Genomic DNA, 21,298 nt, shown 5'->3' with positions numbered 1-21,298 from the left:
CGCATGGCTTAAAGTTGAAGACCATTTAGAAGATTTGAAGTTCCACTTTTCATACACGATTGCATGGCCTTTCCACATGATTTCAGCATTGCTTACACATAATTTTGGACCTAAGTGCATCATTGGATGGGCCTATCACACGCCCATGCAAGCTTGCAAGTGAGATTTCCAACTTTGGAAAAAATGGAAGTGTACAATTATCAATCTCCTTGGCTATATATAGAAGTCCTCTTGCTCAGAACGAAAGACCCTAGCGCGCAAGCTTGAAATCAGCAACCCTAAACCCTCACATTCAAAGGATAAGCTTGAAGATTTTCTTTGAAAACCGAGTTTGAATCTCTCATTACTTTTGAGATTGAAACTCCAAGAGTCTTTCCTTCTCTTTGATCCATTTCCACTCCATCAAGCATCTGAAGTAAGGCCAAGCATAATTGAGAGCAAGATAGTGCCAATCTGAAGCTACATTGAAGGTGATTTTCAAAAAATTTCATCTCTTTGATTCTCACTCAATTCTCTATTATTCTTGTAGATTTTTGGTTGTCTGAAGTCCCACTAATGTAGGCAACAAGATTGAGTTGCTTAAAGTTCAAATTGAAGCAACTCAGATCATCATTCTCAAATTTCAACTCCCTGTATCTTTCTATATACTTGGAGTTAGACAAAATTGAGGCCAGATTCGAGCTCCTGAGCATTTTTTCTTTAAATTCATGTCCTATTTTTTCATTTTGGTGATGGTTGAGGATGGACCAGACCGATGAGGTCCACCAGAGAAGAAGACCGGAGCTCTAGCTCCGAAGATGTGGTGGCATCCTTCTGAACCACATGGTCCGTTTAAATTGTTTTAATCCTGAGCGTCCAAAGTGATTACCACGCGTGTGGGACATTTGACTAAGGAACACATGGATAGCGCGCTCTGATCCACTTGATCTGCCACCTCAATTAATGAGGGAGATCAAGTGGTCCACGTTTTTTTGTAATTTCTGATTTTCATTTTTTTATTTCCTTATTTTCATTAATTCATATTAAATTTAATATTGATCCAAAAAATATGGGACTTTCACCAAAAACTTTCAAATATTTTTCTCTTCCAGTTTCTGAATTAAAATTATTTTTTGGATCAATATTAATATTTTTCATGATTTAATTGTTTTTGTGCATATTTTTAATTGTTTAAAAATACTTTTAAGTTTCCAAAAATTATGAATTTTTTCTCCAAGGTTCTTTGACCTTGTTTGACCTATGATAAGTCTCTTGGCCATTTATTTGGTATTTTGAAGAGGTTTTAGGTTTTTGATGAACCATAATTTAATTTAATGCATTTTTTATTGATTTTTAATTGTTTAATTGTGAATAAATTGTGTTGAGCTATTTCCATTGACTTGTTGAGTTTTACTATTATTGTTGGGTGTTGGTCAAGGTTGATTTGACTTTGTTGGATTAAAATCATTGGATTTAGGGGATTATTTCATCTCCCAAAATGAATGAATGCTTTTAATATGATAAAAATCCTCCCATGACCAATTTGTGTTTGTCTCATTTCCCCTCCCTCTTCATCTTCAATCCCCTTCTATCCCATCCATTTCATTGACCTATGATATCTCTATATCCTAAGGATAATTGGTTCATAAACCAATACAAGTATGGATGAGATTAGGTCCACCCTTTTGCCATTTTCTTTTAAGTGTGGTATATTTTAGGAGTATGGTTCATTATACCATATCTCTAACATGCATTAACACTAAAATTTCTATTGCTCGGCCTCAGATAGTTGTGACTTCTACATAAGTCCAATTAAGATTGCTTAACATAGCGCTAAATTTTGACCCAAAAGCATATCATTCTAGTAAGTGAGATTATAAGTCTCCCCCCTTTCATGGTATTATGTGGAAACTTGGCCTTTTTTCCTTCCTTTGGAAGATGTCTTGGTTCAAGGATTCATGCTTGTGAATAGAGGGTTGATTATTCTCCAAAGAATGACTTAAACAACAAAAAGCAAAAATAATACTAACATCTATTCAACTAACATTTGACTAACTTTTTAATTTCAAGCCATTTATTTTTATGCACTTTAAATTCAAGTCTTTTATTATTTGCCATTATCCATACCATTTAACTTATTTATTTTAATGCCATTTTTTACTTTGCTCACTTGAGCCATATATTGTGATTATATATACTTGTTTGTGTATTTTGTTTGTGTTTGTGGTCTTTTGACCTTAATGTACATAATAACAACAAAAACTCTTCAAAAATATTTGTGTGGACTGTTAGATTTGATCTGAGACTTGGACTTAGGATTAGGCAACATTCCCTATGCAAAAGGACTTGGCCAATGCCAACTTTTCTGAAACAAAGTGCTTGTGAATTGAACTTCCATCTGATGCAAGTATTGAGATTCACTTGAGTTTATCTGCTACATGGTCTTGATGCAAAATGTTACTTTGAACCTGTGTCTAATGCCTTATTCTGAGCCATTTAAGGAGTATGTCATCTGATGCATGGGAGCTTAAGAAGAATACTATGAAGTTGCTAGCTTGGATGTGTCTATCTTTATTTGATGTCTTGCTCTTCATATTGCTATTTATGTATTGATATTGCTTGATTCTAAAGTCCAAGGGAAAATTGGGTTTCTATATGACATTCTTGTCTATTGAATTGCATCCCATTGGTCAGATCTTTTCAACTCTTAACTTTTAAATTTTTGCTTAGGATTAGTCTCTTCATCTCCTCCCACTTCTTAAATTTCAAATCTCTCCCTCTTTTCAAAAATCTTCTTTGCTTGTGATTTCTCAACTTAGACTTTATTGCAAATTAGAAACTTTGGCCTTATGCCATTGCATTTTAAAACTCTTTTTCTTAAATCAAACTCGTGACAAATCTAATCATATTGACTTAAAGTTTCAAAAGACAAAAATAACTAACACTCATTCAAACTCTTTTAGGCCCTTTGTGCCTCCTTTAAACTTAAATTTTTGTTAAAAACAATTCACTCACTTCGAAATTGATACCACGAACTACGAGGTTTTGATCCGTCATTTTATGTTGGTACGTAGGCACAAGTCCGAAGGTCTTGTCAAACACAAAAATATAATTAATGAATTCTTTTCTCATCCCCACACTCTATTTATTGCAAACATAATTTTATACCAAAACACATGTACATACAAAAAAGGGCTCCCTAGGAGTACCTAGGACACTTTGGGTGCTAACACCTTCCCTTTGTGTAACCAACCCCCTTACCTGTGATCTCTGACATTTTATTAGTTTTGATTTGAAAACTTCTTATCTTTGGGTTTTGTTAGTACTTTTCCCTTTTCCTTTGGAAACAATAAAAGTGCAGTGGCGACTCTGGTTTCATTGACGTTAAGTTTATCCATAGCTTAATGGTCATGAATTTACCGCTACAGAAGTTAAGTGGCGACTCTGTTGGGGAGTAGTCCTCAGTGGGTTTAGCATACTTTTTATGTGTATATAACTATATATTTGATGTTTGTATATTTGTTTGTGTGATATAATTTGCTTGTTGTGCTTGGTGATCTCTGAGTGGTGAGATAAGTTCTAACCCGAACTTGAGTGCAATTAAGATAAGAGGATGGTATAGTCATGTTCAAATTATGTGGAGTAGTCCTTAACAAGTTGGCTTGAGATCCATCTACTAAGTGGAGACCCTTTTGGAGCTAATGATGTCACACAAGTTATTTGTGGTTAGGCATTACTTTCTCTGATTTGAGGTTCGAGAAGATGAGGACCGTAGAACATTTAACCCAACTTGGCCTATTTAGGATGTAGTGCGGAGTCTGTTCAGGTGTAGACTTGATAACAGTTGTTACGTGATACTACACTTAGACGAGTTTCTCTTGAGAATATTATGGGTTTATGAGTCAGTCATCCTGACCTGTAATATCCGATAGATGGAATTAAGACTCTGGGAACTTTTTAGAACATGATCTATAGGTTTTTATCCTTAGTACACTCCTTTGGGACGGTTCTTAACCCGACCCCATGCTCGTGACTCACAACAAACCCTTGATTCTTGGTTGATCCAATCAAGTCTTGTCAATACCAATGGAACTTGGGTGTTGATAAGGTGAAAACCATAATCCACCAAAATGGATGATTGATCATCATCCCCTGACCTTTGTTTTCCTTGTATGTGATCCCTTATTTGTGATTGTTGAATTCATGAATTCATGTGCATCATAACATTCATCACACGAAAAATAACTTCAAGGAACTGAGGTTTTATTTGCAAATATTTTCAGACCATGGATTATGGACGAAGGAACACTAAGAAGTACAGTTTCAGATGTCCCGATTTGAAAGAGCTAAGATAACTATCATCTTTTGTATTAGATCTCTTGGACTTCTAACAATGTCATGGGAAGCTTCTATCTGTGTTATCTACTGATGTAGTGGAAGGACTCTTGAGTGTGTTGGTTCAATTTTATGACCCTCTCTACCGTTGCTTCACTTTTCCCGATTATCAGCTCGTGCCTATGTTAGAGGAGTATGCCCATCTCTTGGGAATACCTGTTTCTGACAAGATGCCTTTTAGTGGATTGGAGGAGATTCCCAGATCTCATATTATACCTGAAGCTCTTCATCTGAAGAAGTCTGAGATTAAGGCTCATTGGGTGAAGAAAGGAGGAATCTTTGGGTTGACTTCTGAGTTCCTTATTGGGAAAGCTACTGCCTTTGCTCAAGCCGGAAGTGTGGATGCTTTTGAAGTTATCTTTGTGTTGCTCATCTATGGTTTAGCTTTGTTCCCTAACATTGGTGGTTTTGTTGATGTTAACACCATTAGAATCTTATTGATTGGAAATCTTGTGCCTACTTTGTTGGGTGATATGTACTTCTCTTTGCATTTGAGGAATTCTAAGGGTGGTGGGACTATTGTATGTTGTGTTCCTCTTCTGTACAAGTGGTTTATTTCGCACTTGCTTCAAACACCTGCTTTTGTGGAGAACAAATAATGTCTAAGGTGGTCTCAGAGACTTATGTCTCTCACTAATGATGATATAGTTTGGTATGATTCTTCATTGAGTAATTTGGATATTATTGATAGTTGTGGTGAATTCTCTAATGTGCCTCTCATTAGTACACAAGGAGGGATCAACTACAACCCTGCTTTGGCTCGTCGTCAACTTGGGTTCCCCTTGAGGGACAAACCTAATAACACTCAGTTAGAAGGTCTTTTCTATCAAGAGGGTAAAGATGCCTAACTTTTGAAGCAGAAGATTGTGCATGCTTGGCATAACGTGCATATGAAAGGAAGATCTGAGCTTGGTCCGTGCAACTGTGTAGCTTTGGAAGCTTCAACTCTTTGGGTGAAGAAGAGAGCTTTTGAATTAAAGATGCCTTATGTTTGTGAGAGACCTATGTCTATGGTTGTGGTTGAGCCATCAACTCTCCCTAACCAAGATGTAGAGGAGTTGGAAGACGCACTCGCCAAGATGAAACAAGAGAAAGACATGTGGGAAGAGAGGTTTCATGCTTTGAGCAGAAAGCATGAGGAGTTGTAGCTTGAGTCTAAGGATAAAGATGCACTTATTGAGCTTCTTGAAGACCGAGTAGTGAAGAGACAGAGAGAACCAGAGAGTCCATCTTCCTCTAGTATGCCTCAGCCTTCCGGTGCTTGGAAGAAGATTGTTGATCAACTTGTCCTCGAGAAGGCTCAGATAAAGACATCCTTTGAGTCTGATATTCGACGCATCCGAAGGAAGTACGCTCCTATAGCCAGACCATCTAGCACTGTTGTTAGGGGATCCTTAGGATTAATAGATTCCTTTTCTCTTGTATTTGTACTTTGGTTTCTGAAAATGTACTCAGTGTAATCCTTCCAAATTATATGAATAAAAGATATTTTTATGGTCAATCAAATTGTTACAATTGTTATTATATATTTGCAAATAAAATAGTATGTTCCTTGAAAATAAAAACAATCAGAATATCGCATTTCATGCATCATTTTCATAACAAGTCTTTCTTCCGCCAGATGTCTTATTGGTTATTCTTCTGTGCTTCAGCCAAGCTGGCTCATCGATACAATACTCGTGCCAATCATCTGAGAATCATGGAACACTTGGAACAAGAGAACCAAGAGTTGAAGGACGAGATTTCTTGCTTGAATGCCATGATGGAGTCTGTGTTAGCTGCTCAGAGTCAATCTTGTCCAACGCCTGCAACTCCTCCTCCTCAGAGGATTGTCACTTCAGAGGTTGTTACTTTAACCGTGTCTGCCACTCAGTTTGCGCCTGCTATGCTTGCTGGAGTCCCGTGGGGAATACCTCCGAACTTTGTGCTTGAAGGGTTTGCGCCTACTTTTTCTTCCATGCCGACATCTAGCTCGGTCATGTCTGTGCCACCTCTAGTTATTCATACTTTGCCTCGTGTTGAGGACACCATCTACCATTTTGAGCCGTCTGAGGGCCCTGATGTTTATGAGAAGATGGACGAGATGAAAGACCAATTCCTTGAGCTACGAAAGGAGTTGAAGACCTTGAGGGGAAAAGATTTGCTCGGTAAGAGTGTTGTGGAACTTTGCTTAGTTCCCAACGTCAAGATCCCGATGAAGTTCAAAGTCCCTGACTTTGAAAAGTATAAGGGAAACACCTGCCCACTTAGCCATCTTGTCATGTATGCCAGGAAAATGTTGACGCAAATTGATAATGATCAGTTACTGATTCACTATTTCCAAGACAGTCTGACTGGTGCCGCTCTGAGGTGGTACATGGGTTTGGATAGTGCGAGTGTCCACACGTTCAATGATTTGGGTGAGGCTTTTGTGAAGCAAAATAAGTACAATGTTGATATGGTTCCAGATAGGGATCAACTGAGGTCGATGTCTCGGAAGGATAAGGAGACGTTTAAATAGTATGCCCAAAGATGGAGAGAGCTTGCTGCTCAGATCAACCCTCTGTTGGAAGAAAAAGAGATGACCAAGATCTTCCTCAAGACCCTGAGCTTGTTTTACTATGAGCAAATGATTGCTAGTGCCCCCAGCGACTTTATCGAAATGGTAAATATGGGGATGAGATTAGAAGAAGGTGTCCGTGAGGGACGGTTGTCTAAGGAAGAGGTATGTTTGAGCAAGAGGTATGGTAACAGTTTCTCTAAGAAGAAGGAAGGCGAGACTAACGCAATGTCAGTTGGGAGGCAGAGGAGGCCTCATGTCAGAAGAAGTCAACAACCCCGTCAACACCATCATCAAGTATCATCTGTTATTCCAGTGTTTTCCAACAATCAATCAGCACCAATTCAACAACAATGTCAATAACAGCCACCACAAAGAACAAACAATTATAACAACAACACCAACAATAATCAATAACAGAACTTTGAGAGGAAGAAGGTCTCTTTCGACCCGATTCCTATACCGTATGCTGAATTGTACCCATCCTTGGTTCTCAAGAACCTACTCCAACCAAGAAATCCGCCGCAAATTCCAGAACCATTTCCATGATGGTATAAGCCAGAACTCCGTTGTGCCTTTCATCAAGGGGCTCCTGTTCATGGTATCGAGAATTGCTACTCATTGAAATACGAGGTCCAGAAGCTCGTGAAAAGTGGGATGATGTCCTTTGAGGACCGTGCGCCGAATGTTCAAGCAAACCCATTGCCTGCTCATGGTAATCCCTCTATTAATATGGTAGATGGATGTCCGAGAAGTTTCTGAGTGTTTGATGTGTGACGTATTCGTCGATCTTTGGTTGAGATGCACAAGACCCTGTGTACTATTAGTGAGTGATTGTGAACACGACCACGACGGTTGTGCAATCTGCAATGTGAACTCCCGTGGGTGTTCGGTTGTCAAGAGAGATATCCAGAAGTTGATGGATGAGAATGTAATACAGATTCAACAATCAATGGATATAGATGATGTAAACGTGATAGTACCAGTATTTAAGACCCCTGAGCGGTTAGTAATTCAGTTTGATAGCAGCAGCAGTAACAACAGCAACAGGTCGGTATCACCGTTAGTGATACGGTTAGTGGGCCCAGTCCCATATGCATCTGGTAGGTCTATTCTGTATCAGTATAATGCAACTATGTTGGAGAATGGTCAAGAGATTCCGTTGCCTACGACCAATTTTGTTGTGAATATTGCAGATGTTACGAAGGTGACCCGTAATGATCGTGTTTTTGGGCTTGTTTTCCCGAAGGATATATAGGATGTTGGTAAGAGGATTGAGGTACCTGTAGTAGATCCAGTTAGTGCTCCAAAGTGTCAGTCTGGTGAATCCAGTAGTTTGAAGACTAATGATGATGATGAGGTGCTTCGTTTGATTAAGAAAAGTGAATTTAATGTGGTAAAACAGCTGCTCTAGACTCCCTCCAAAATTTCAGTGTTGTCTCTGCTTATGAATTCTGAAGCGCACAGAGAAGCATTGCAAAAAGTATTGGAGCAAGCTTATGTGGAACATGATGTAACAGTAGATCAATTTGATCATATTGTGGCTAATATCACTTCCTGCAATAATCTAGGCTTTTGTAATGAAGAACTTCCCGAGGAAGGAAGAAATCACAACCTAGCACTGCATATATCGATGGATTGTAAGGAGGACGCGTTGTCAAATGTGTTGGTTGATACCGGCTCTTCCTTGAATGTACTCCCCAAGTCAACTTTGTCCAGATTATCATACCAAGGAGCTCCGATGTGATACAGTGGCATGATTGTCAAAGCTTTTGATGGTTCTCGCAAGAGTGTTATTGGTGAGAAGGACCTTCTAGTGAAGATAGGTCCGAGTGATTTCCAAATTACTTTTTAGGTAATGGATATCCACCCGACCTATAGTTGCTTGTTAGGAAGGCCATGGATACATGAGGCAGGAGCTGTGATGTCCACTCTGCATCAGAAGTTGAAATTTGTGAAGAATGGTAAGCTCGTCATTATGGGTGGAGAGAAAACATTATTGGTGATTCATTTCTCGTCTTTCTCATATGTGGAAGTTGAGGATGAGATTGGAACTCCGTTCCAAGCTCTATCTATTTCCAAAGAGAAGAAAGTTGGGGCACCTATGTCCTCTTTTAAAGACGCTAAAAAAATTGTTGAAGATGGCAATTCTGATCAGTGGGGCCGGATGGTAGAGGTCGCCGAGAACAAGAACAGAGTTGGTTTGGGATTCCAACAAGGGATGAATGTTGTCAAAGTAGAAGATGTGTAACCCAGTTTCCATAGCAGAGGGTTCATTCATGACAATGAGCAACACTCAACTGCCGTGATCGAGGGTGGCGAAGACGAAGACTGCACTAATTTTGTGACACATGGAAAAGCTTACAACAATTGGATCATTGTCGATGTTCCTGTTATTGTTCATCGCTCTAAGTAATTGATTTATTATTTTGAAAATCCTTCTCCTATGCCTAAGGAAGAAGCGAACATTGTTAGGCATCTTTCAATTTGATCATTAATAAAATGCAATTCTATTCATCTACATTTATGATGTTTTATTTTTACTTTTTGCTTTCCTGAAAATCGTAATCTCAAAAAACATAAATAAGTAATTAATAATTGTCCATCTGCATAATATTTGGTCACGATTCACTTCTCTAAAATCAAAATATCAAATCATTATGCAGGTTGGTTTCCAAACCCATTGAATACAATGATCCTACTCCTTCTCCAAACTTTGAATTCCCTGTGTTTGAGGCTGAGGAAGAAAGTGATGAAGAAGTGTCTGATGAATTGTCTCGTCTACTTGAGCACGAGGAAAAAGCCATTCAGCCATTCGAAGAGTAGATTGGGTTAGTCAACTTGGGTTCTGAAGATGATGTGAAGGAAGTCAAGATTGGGTCTCAACTGTGCCCAGAGGTTAAAAAGGGGTTGATTGATCTTCTTCGACAGTATTTAGATGTGTTTGCTTGGTTCTATCAAGACATGCCTGACTTGGATTCTGAGATTGTGGAGCATAGATTGCCTTTGAAGCTAGGATGCCCGCCAGTCAAGCAGAAATTGAGGAGGACTCATCATGATATGGAAGTAAAGATCAAAGAAGAAGTGCAAAAGCAGATTGATGCTGGTTTCCTTGTTACTACTGAGTATCCGCAATGGGTGGCCAACATTGTGCTTGTCCCAAAGAAGGATGGAAAAGTCCGTATGTGCGTCGATTATAGAGATTTGAACAAAGCTAGTCTGAAAGATGATTTCCCTCTGCCACACATTGACATGTTGGTAGATAATATAGCTAAATTCAAAGTCTTTTCGTTTATGGACGGATTTTCTAGTTATAATCAGATTAAAATGGCACCCGCGGATATGGAGAATACCATATTCATTACACCTTGGGGAACATTATGTTATAGAGTGGTGCCTTTCGGTGTAAAGAATGCTGGTGTAACTTACCAGAGAGCGATGACCATTCTTTTCCATGATATGATTCATAAAGAGATCAAAGTTTATGTTGATGATATGATTGCTAAATCCAGTGATGAAGACGAACATGTTGAGCATTTGTTAAAGCTATTCCAGTGTTTGAGAAAGTACAAACTCCGCTTGAATCCCAATAAGTGTACATTTGGTGTTCGTTATGGTAAGTTGTTGGGCTTTATTATCAGCGAGAGGGGTATTGAGGTTGATCCTGCCAAGGTCAAAGAAATACAAGAGATGCCTGCGCCAAAAATTGAGAAGCAAGTCAGAGGTTTTCTTGGCCGCTTGAATTATATCTCAAGATTCATTTCACACATGACTGCCACATGTGCACCTATATTCAAGCTCCTTCGGAAAAATCAGTCTTGTGATTGGACCGAGGATTGCCAGAAAGCTTTTGACAGTATCAAAGAGTATCTTCTTGAGCCTCTGATTCTGTCTCCGCCTATTGAAGGAAGACCGTTGATCATGTATTTGACCGTGCTTGAAGAAAGTATGGGTTGTGTTCTTGGTCAACAAGACGAAACTGGAAAGAAAGAATGTGCTATTTACTACCTTAGTAAGAAGTTCACCGACTGTGAGACTCGGCATTCTATGCTAGAGAAGACTTGTTGCGCATTGGCTTGGGATGCTAAGCATCTGCATCAGTATATGTTAAATCATACCACTTGGTTGATATCCAAAATGGATCCAATCAAGTATATTTTTGAGAAGCCTGCTTTAACTGGGAGGATTACCCATTGGCAGATGTTATTATCAAAGTATGATATCGAATACCGATCTAAGAAAGCGATTAAGGATAGTGTTTTGGCTGACCATTTGGCTCACCAACCGATTGAAGATTACCTGTTAGTAAAATATGACTTTTCTGATGAAGAGATCTTATACTTGAAAATGAAGGATTGTGATGAACCATTGCTTGAAGAAGGGCCAAAGCCTGGTTCTCGTTAGGGCATGGTATTTGATGGAGCTGTTAATCAGTGTGGTAATGTCATTGGGGAAGTGATTATTACTCCTCAAGGCACACATTTTCTGTTTACAGCTAGATTGACTTTCAAGTGTACAAATAATATGGCTAAATATGAAGCTTGCATTACGGGGCTTGAAGAGGCCATGAATCTCAGAATCAAGTATTTAGACGTCTATGGAGATTCATCTTTGGTTGTGAATCAGATCAAAGGTGAGTGGGAGACGAATCAACCCGGTTTGATACCATAAGAGACTACTCGAGTAGGATTTCAACTTTCTTTACAAAGGTTGAGTTTCATCATATCCCTCGAGATGAAAACCGGATGGCAGATGCCTTTGCAACGTTGGCTTCAATGATTATGGTGAAATATTGGAATGAAGTTCCCAATTTGACTATGATGCGTCTTGATAGGCCAACTCATATGTTTGCTATTGAAGAGATTAAGGATGAGAAACCGTGGTATTTTGATATCAAGTGTTTTCTCTAAAGTCAGATTTACCCGCCTGGGGCATCTTTGAAAGATAAGAAGACTTTGAGGAGATTAGCTGGCAATTTCTACTTGAATGGTGATGTGTTGTACAAGAGAAATCTTGATATGGTTTTGTTCAGATGCGTGGATAGACACGAAGCAGACTTATTGATGACTGAAGTCCATGAAGGTTCATTTGGTACTCATTCCAATGGACATGCTATGGCAAAGAAGATGTTGAGAGCAGGTTACTATTGGCTGACAATGGAATCTGACTGTTGCAAGTTTGTGAAGAAATGCCACAAGTGTCAAATTTATGCAGATACAATTCATGTTCCTCCGACACTGTTGAACGTCGGTTCCTCTCCATGACCCTTCTCCATGTGGGGAATTGATATGATTGGCATGATTGAGCCCAAAGCATTGAATGGACATCGTTTCATTTTGGGGGCTATTGACTACTTCACAAAGTGGGTTGAAGCGGCATCGTATGCGAATGTAACTAAGCAAGTTATTGTGAAGTTTATCAAGAATCAGATTATATGCCGGTATGGTGTGCCGAGTAAGATCATTAATGATAATGGATCTAACTTGAACAATAATATGGTGGAAGCTCTTTGCAAAAACTTCAAGATTGCACATCATAATTCTTCTCCCTATAGACCCAAGATGAATGGGGATGTTGAAGCTGCAAACAAGAACATCAAGAAGATCATTCAGAAGATGGTTGTGACGTACAAGGATTAGCATGAGATGCTCCCATTTGCTTTGCATGGGTACTGTACATCCATCCTCATTTCAACAGGGGCATCCCCTTTCTCACTTGTTTATGGAATGGAAGCTATGCTCCCATTAGAGGTTGAGATCCCATCATTGCATGTTTTGATGGAAGCCAAGTTGACTGAGGCTGAATGGTGTCAAGCCAGGTATTACCTGCTGAATTTGATTAAAGAAAAGAGGTTAATTGCCATGTGTCATGGTCAGTTAATTCAGGGGAGAATGAAGAAAGCTTTCAATAAGAAGGTCAGACCTCGTGTGTTTAGAGAAGGTGACCTTGTGCTCAAGAAATTTTTATCTTTCAAACCAAATTTTAGGGGTAAATGAACTCCTAATTATGAAGGCCCATATGTTGTTAAGAGAGCCTTTTCAGGCGGTGATTTTATTCTTATAACTATGGATGGTGAAGAGTTCACGCGTCCTGTGAATGCTGATGCAGTCAAGAAATACTTCGCCTAAAAAAAAGAAAAGAACAACTCACTAAGTTGAAAACCCGAAAGGGCAGCTTAGGCAAAAATGAGCGTCTCGGTGGATTGAAAACCCGAAAGGGAGATCCAGGCAAAATATAGAGACATAAAACAGAAGATATTTATCCCGATAAATTGAGTACCCCACCTTGAGGAAATTTATGCAAAAATTAGGGATTATGGCAAGTAATTGTAAGTTGTTGATCTCCAGTCTTGAAGACTTTCTTGAGCACTATGTTTGGTTCTGATTCATCTTCAGCCAAAGCCAAGAGCACAGTGGATATTAAAGACGGTAGAAGGATTAATGATCATTGTATTCAATGTAGCCCTTTTCCATGTAAATTACCACTTTTCAAACTTTTGTAAAGATCTATGGAGTCTTGTCATTTACAGACTACCATCCTATTAAATAAAGTTGAGCTTTTTATCCAATTTTTTCTACTCTTATTTATTCAGCTAAATGGAATTCAATTTTATTGTGATCATTTTGAAATTAAAGTTTTAAAATAAAAAAATCATGTTTACTGAAATAATAAAAGCAATTACTTTTTAAAGAGCAATCGATTTCATTAAAGGATGTCCACAGCGGTCCAAGGACAGGTAAGCCCTAAAATGCGAAACATTGTTGGTTTTCCCCAAGCAGTTGGTGTGATCTCTGTTTCTTCCCCAGCAGCTTTTCAGCTTCCAGCCGAGTTTTGATGGTTCCCTCAGCCGAGTTGGTAATTTCCTACTCGAGTTGTAGGCGCGTTATTGCAACAGGTTGCATAAATTCATCAATTTTGTCTCCCCTCAAGCCGCCAGCAGAGTTACCCATGACCCTTGTTAGCCTTGATTATTGAGAATTATTTTTAGTCCTCTGTAAGGTTGTCGCCCATTTGATATGGTGTTGACCTAAAATTCCCCACAAAGTTGATAGTGCAGGTTTTCGAAAAATCTTTGCATTTTCCCCAGCCAGGGTTGAGCCTTTGAGGTGGATAACTCCTGTTCTTTCCTTTGCAACTTTTTCTCTCTAGCAGACGCTTCCCTCTTGTGAGGACTGGATGAGTATTGTATTGATGCGGACCAGTGACATTTGTATCCTTTGCGATTGTTTTGTCACCATAATCATCATATATACATATACATATACATTCATAGATTTCATTATTTGCATGAACTTTGTGATCCATCGTTTGTCTGATCCTTTGCTACGGTAGTATCCTTTCCCCCACGTAGATTTGATATGTCTGTCCTCTTTCAATTATAGAGTGTCAGCCCCTTAAGCAGAAAGAATTTAACCTTTCTCATTCCCCACTGAGTTACTTCCTCGTGGATGATCATTATTTCAGTTTCTTCCCCAGTTGATTATCTGGATGGAATCGCTCCCCCTGAGTTATATCCTCATTGGGTTGAGTCTTTGATTGACCGTTTCTTTCTAGATCTTACCTAGATAAATGCTTTTGGTCCCCGAGAGTCTATTACCCAGTAACTGGTAATATTCTTCTCAATTTGCAAGTATTTCACTTTTGCCCAATTGTAAGACCCCAATTTTTTGCCCTAAGATCCCTCATGGCGTTATATCATATCATATCATTGCCTCAAGGATCTTTGTGCACCTTGCTTGCCTCTTAGTGGGTGGGTTATCATGTGAGTGTGATTCTTGGTCACCAAGCATGTTTTGCATATGTATATCATTGCTTTTCATTTGTTTATTAACCCAAAAGTACAAAAATATTGTCATCTAACCTTGTTACTTGCAGATGAAGCAACTAGGTCAAGCCAATCAAAGGCAGCCATTGAGCCATATATGGTGACCATTCTGAAGAATTTGGGCACCATGATCATTCATCAAGAGTTCATATGAGTTGTGACATCATTTTGAATCAAGATCTCAAGTGATAAGAGGCTTGAAATTCATCAGAACATGGCTCAGTCAACCAAAACCCTAGCAAAGTCAACTGTGGTCAACTATGCATTTAATCAGGGATTTGATGGTGGGAAATGGTTTGAGAGACCTTATTCATATCCATACAAGCCTCATATAACATGTCAAACATCCACATTGAAGAATTGGAGGTCAGACAAAAAGTTTCCAAAAATAGCAAGTGACCTGTAATTTCCAACTGCCAAAAATGGAAAGGTCTTCTCCTCAACTTTACATGTCCAAGCAAGCTTCAAATCAAAATTTTGTCCAACATGAAAGTTGAAGATCTTGCTCTTGCCTTTCCAAAAAGTCCAAAAACATCCATTTCTCATTTGTGGTTGGCAAGTTATGATCAAATCATTCTCTTGAAATCTTGAACTTCAAGGAGGCATAACTCTTGCACCAAAAGGCCAATTCATGTGATTCTTTTTTGAGCAAGTCCCATTTGACATGAGCTATCATAATCCATCATCACATTTCATCAAAAATCATCACATAAAAAGTCCATTTTTCAAGTGATTCATTTTGAATTTTTGGAGGGAAATAGTGAATTTGAAAACCATGCATCATTTTCATGCCAAACCAATTCAAATGGCTTTAAAACAGGTTTTGTGACTTGCTGCAAGAAGAATTACACTGTTCCATTGGTTGCATTTGAAAAAGGGCATTTTTGCCAAATTGCATAACAAGCTTCATTTCACTAATCCATTTTCATTTAGCCTAATCATGTTTAGCAAGTGGATTAACAGGTACTATAAGACCTTAATCATAACAGAAAATCGAGATCAACAATCACAATCTCAGATCCAAACCAAAAATCTCCAAAATTCTCTCAAATTCTCTCAAATTCTCTCAAACTTTTTTTTCACTTTTTCATCGAAATTCTTGATTCTTTTTGCTGGTGCTTGTGTTGATCATCATTTACAGGTGTTATTGAAGATCTGTTTGAAGCAAAAGTGTGGAAATCCTTGAAGATTGCAACTGTTGAAGCTTGAACATGTTCATGGCATTTTGATTTTTCTTCGAGTTTAAGCACTGTTGAGCTGAAGCCTTGCTTTCGTTCACCTTCTGCAACATCACTGAGCATCTGTTTCTACCATTGGAGCTTTGAATCCAACAGAATCAAGATCTGCATCTTCAAGAGGTAAGAACTCGATGCTTTCAATTCTCACAATTAGCATATGGCTTTGGTAGATCTTTTATTGTAGAGCATGCTGCAAGTTGAATCGTGCAATTTTATTGAGATTTGAGCTAGTTATGCTGATTTGAAATCTGATTGTTAAAACTTGTTGAGCTCGATGCTTTTGCCGTGGTTAAAATTAGAACAAATCATTGCCATATTAGTGACGTATGATGAATGAGGATTCGAGTGATATGTGTTTTATACATTTCTGCGATGAAAAGTTCTTGAGCATAATGAACTGGATGCAGATGATGATGAATGTTTGAGCTGCGTTTCCAGATTCTAATTTGATCTTGCCTGGCTTGAATTTGCATGTTTTTCTTGTTTGAGCGCCATGTAACCAATCACCATACGCCACCTCATTTAGTGAAACGCGGCGTTTCACTAAGTGGCGCCAGTTTTAAAATGTTACACGGTTCGAATCCGGATTCCATCGTTTCCTCATATTTGATTTTGCATTATTTTCAATTTCATGCTTCCATGTTACATGCTTTCCATTCATTTGTTTTATTTTTTTTCCACAATCAAAAATCATAACTCATTCATTAATAATCCAAATTACATGCAATTTTTTGTTTTCACATGTCATTTCTTGCACAATGATTGCTATTTCTTACATGAAATCATGATGCTTAATTGGAAATTCTTGAAATTTTACATGCATAATCTAGACTCATTCCTGGTCATTTTGGTATATGGTTTGCTATTTTTACATTTCTGGATTGTGAGATATGATGTAATCTTTGGAGGTGTGACAATGTGTGTCACACCATGTCTTATTCATGTTCTTGATTTTATTTTCCATACCTATTGAACTTGAATTGATCTGGATTTTTGCATGTTGATACTTATGAATGTCTAGTTTGCTTGTGATTTTTCCTGGAATTTTTGAATGCATTTTTCTATTTGTTTGAGAAGTTTCCCCCTGTTTGGTCAATTGTAAATCTTTTGTGAGTCATGATTTCATATGATTTGTGAAATTCTTGTGGTTTATTGGATGGACTTGAAATTTTGCATGTGCATTATAGACATCTTGAAGCTTCCCATGGCTTTGATTTCATTCATTTATCATGTTTGGTTGCTGTTTTATGCTTACTTGAAGTTGATGTATGATTTGGTGCTTTGTATATGCTTTGTTTGAACATGCCTTGACTTGTTGATTTTAATTGACATACTTCCACATATCCAAATGACATGATTTTTGGTGTGTTGCTTATTCAATGTGTTCTGTTTAGGCCTAATTTTTCTTGTAATTTATTGAGCCATTTTGGTATTGATATGCTTGTGTTCATTCTGTTTACACCAATGTGATCTCAACTTGCCTAGTTTGACATGATTTGCTTATGAAATGGAGTTGGTGCATAGTTTTGACATGAGACCAATTGGAATTTGTCCTTATTTGATAAATCTTGATTGTGGTTAATTTTCATGTTCTGTTTTAATTTTTTTCCTTATCTTGGACCCTAGTCTTTGGCCTAAGGGTTTACATCTCATGTTTGAAGCTTTGTTTCAGGTTGCACATGCAAGTTACACAATTGATGATGCCTCATCTTGAGAGCATTTGATATTTGCTTTTGATTACTAATGTGTGTTTTGTAGGTTGAAGTTGATTCAATTGGGATTGACTTGTGGCTTATGCCTTTGCCTATATTGGTTGTCTGTTGCATTAACTGTTGGTTGTCTGTATAGCATACTAATTTGTTTGATGTTTCCACAGGTACATTTAGTTGCTATAGTTCCCTTGTGAACTTGATATTGCTTTGCTTTGCTTAAGCATTAAGGTAGAATCTCTTGTCTCCATGTAGTCTGGAAGACCTGGCTTGTTACTTAGCCAGGCACCTGTCTGAAGTCCTCCTTAAGAGGCAATGTGTGTGATTGTTTATTTTTGTCCCCAAGCAGGTAAAGTCCTTCTAATAAGGCAATTGGTAGACAAAAGAGATATGTAGCCTATCTCCTACTATTCTGTGTGTCACTCACCTTGCTCACACCACATGTGTTGATGCATAGTGAGAAAAAACCCAAGATCTATCGAGTCATTAACTTGTGGAGAGAGTTCCATCTTTCTGAACTCCCACACCTTCTGATATTCAATGCTCTCCCTGACCAGGGATAAGAGCAATGAGGCACACCCCTCATATCCTTTCACCTGCTTCACTTGGCTCTTAATGTCAAGGTTAAGAGCACCATTTACCCCATTCCAGTTGACTTTAAAGTCTAACCCTTGCTTGAGCCTAATCGCCTGGTTATAGTGTGTGCTAAATGACTTTGTTTGACTGATTGCTTGGTTCATTTGTACATGTTTGCTTGTTTGCCTTTGTGCACTCATCATCATTGATTGTTCATTATTGCATGATCATCATTTCATATCTTTGTGATCCATCTATGGTTTACCCATTGAGGACAACAGTAAGTCCATTAATTGGCCATTGTTCCTATGATTTGGAAGGGATAGAGTGTAAGACCATTTCATTTGGTCACTCATGTCCATTGTTTAGTGCTTGTTTGTTTGTTGTATGTGAGGATGCAATTATAAGTCCAGGTTGTTGGCTTTTGTATTCCTATGATCATTTGTTGGAGATTAGAGTAAGCCCAGATAGATTGGCATCTGATATCCATCTTTTTGTTTGTGTTTGCTTTGTGAGGATACAATTGTAAGACCATGTTGTTGGCATTTGTACTCCTATGATCATCCTTTGGAGGTTGGAATAAGTCCATTTATTGGCATCTGACATCCCTGTTTTGTTTTAGGAGATTGGTGTAAATCCATTTATTGGTATCCGGTAACCGCTTTTGTTTGTGAGATTGGAATAAGTCCATTGATGGCATCCGGTATCACCTTGCTTTCATTTATTTGCTTACTTGTTTCGTTGCCTATTCCTAAGGACACACTTGAATCATCTTCTATATGATCTCAAGAGGTGAACCTTTCTAGGAAGTTTTACACTCCATTATCCATACCCTCTTTGTCCTAAACCTTTTCACACTTTGCTTTCAAAAAAAACTTCGACTTATTGTGCAAACATCTTCATGTCTCTTCAAATTAGAAACCTGGACCCTAAGTCCTTGACTTTTCAAACTCCATTTCATAACACTTCTTTGAATCAATCCTAATCATACCTTAACCATATTTTGTGAATACTCATAATCAATTTAACTTCACCCATTCAATTGTTTTGTGGCTTTGTCCATTGTTAATATGTTTTCATACATTAGCCATAGGTTTCAATTACCATAGTGGTTGATGTAAATCTTACCTTATCCTTAGTGAGTTGATTGTAAGTCTTCCATACTTATTATAGGGTTAACCCCTCACTAGTATGTTGAAGCCATCCTCGCATGGTGGATTGTTGATTCAGGTTGAGTTTTCTCCCATTGGTAATGAAAAGCCTTAATGCTTGTGTTTTAAAATGAACTCACTAATTTTTGGAAATCTTTTAGCTGAACTACGGCGTTTTGATCCTTACCTTTGATGGAAGGTACGTAGGCAACGGGTTCATCCGTTCAAACACAAAAATAATAAAATTGTACATTCTTTTCTCATCATCCCATTCATGTTTGCGCAATATGTCATAAACAAATAAACATTTTTATACAACAAGTGTGAAAAGGGATCTCTAGGAGTACCTAGGACGTGATGGGTGCCTAACACCTTCCCATTGCGTAATTTACCCCTTACCCAGATTCTCTGATCTTTTTCATTAGTTTTCTACGTGTAAAACTTCTTAGGTTTTTGTTCGCTTTTTAACCAGTCCTTAGGATAAATAAAAGTGCGGTGGCGACTCAATTCTTTGTATACTTTGCTTATGGTTTAATCAATAAATCATATAGCGACGAATACACCGCTACAGAAAAGTGGCGACTCTGCTGGGGATAACATTAGACCTTCCCTGGTGGTATTGCCTACTTTTCACCCTTGTTGTATGATATTTGTTTATGTGTTATTTGACATATTTTTGTACAATTTGGGATAACTGTATTGATTGTAATGTTTGAATTGCTTGATATACAATTGCTGTTTGCTTTGGTGATCTCTGTGAGATGAGTTCTATACCCGAACTCGAGTGCACTCTAGGATAGGAGAATGGCGTAGTCTTGTTGACTGGTGTGGAGTATTCCTTAGCCAGTTGACTTGCGAGTCCATTCACTTGGTGGAGGTCATGTTGGATTAATAATGTCACACAAGTTATTTGTGGTTAGGCATTATTCTTTCAATCATGTGCCTTAGAAGCCAAGGACCGTAGTTTACCAAACCCATCTTGGCCTATTTTTAGGACGTAGTGCGGAGGTCGTTCAGATGTCAGATCTGATGCGATTGTTACGCGATACTACACTCATAAGAGTCTCTCTTGAGAATATTTTTGGAATACGAGTATTCGTTTATCCGATAATATCCGAAAGATGGGACGATGATTATGGGAACCTCTGGTAGAACATGTCTGGCAGGTTTAAACCCTAGTACACTCCCTTTGGGTGGTTCTTAACCAAGACTCCATGCTCGTGACTCTCAGCAAACCCGTGATTCATGGTTGAGTCGTTCAGATATCCTTAATATCAGTGGAACTTGGGCGTCGATAAGGTGTAAACCATAATCCTCCAAAATGGATGATTGATATTAAGGATGTTAGAGCCGGTTCATGTACCGTTAATATCAATGGAACTTGGGTGTTGATAAGGTGAAAACCTAAATCCACCAAAATGGATGATTGATATTAGGGATACAATGAGCTTTCCCATGACCTTGTTTGGTGTGATTTGCTTGATCCTTGAGTGTGATTGTTGCATTCATGCATTCATGCATTCATCTGCATTCATGTCATCAGAAAAGAGAAAATTTTCAAGGAACTTAAAGGGTTTATTTGCAAAATTTTCAGACATGGAAAGACCAAAAAGGCATACAAAGAAGTACAGCTTTAGACAACCCGATGTGAAAGAGTTAAGGAATCTGACATCTTATGTATTAGATCCCTTGGGTTTCAAAGCTCGTTATGGGAAGCTTCTGCCTCTGTTGACTACTCAGGTTGATGAGGGTTTGATGAGTACTCTAGCTCAGTTTTATGATCCTCTGTATCACTGCTTCTCCTTCCCAGACTTCTAGTTGTTGCCTACTTTGGAGGAGTATTCTCACCTTATTGGGATCCCGATTCTGGATCAGGTGCCGTTCAG

The sequence above is a fragment of the Lathyrus oleraceus genome, chromosome 4, assembly GCF_024323335.1.
Source record: "Lathyrus oleraceus cultivar Zhongwan6 chromosome 4, CAAS_Psat_ZW6_1.0, whole genome shotgun sequence".
Taxonomy (NCBI): domain Eukaryota; kingdom Viridiplantae; phylum Streptophyta; class Magnoliopsida; order Fabales; family Fabaceae; genus Lathyrus; species Lathyrus oleraceus.
This window is presented reverse-complemented; position numbering follows the sequence as displayed.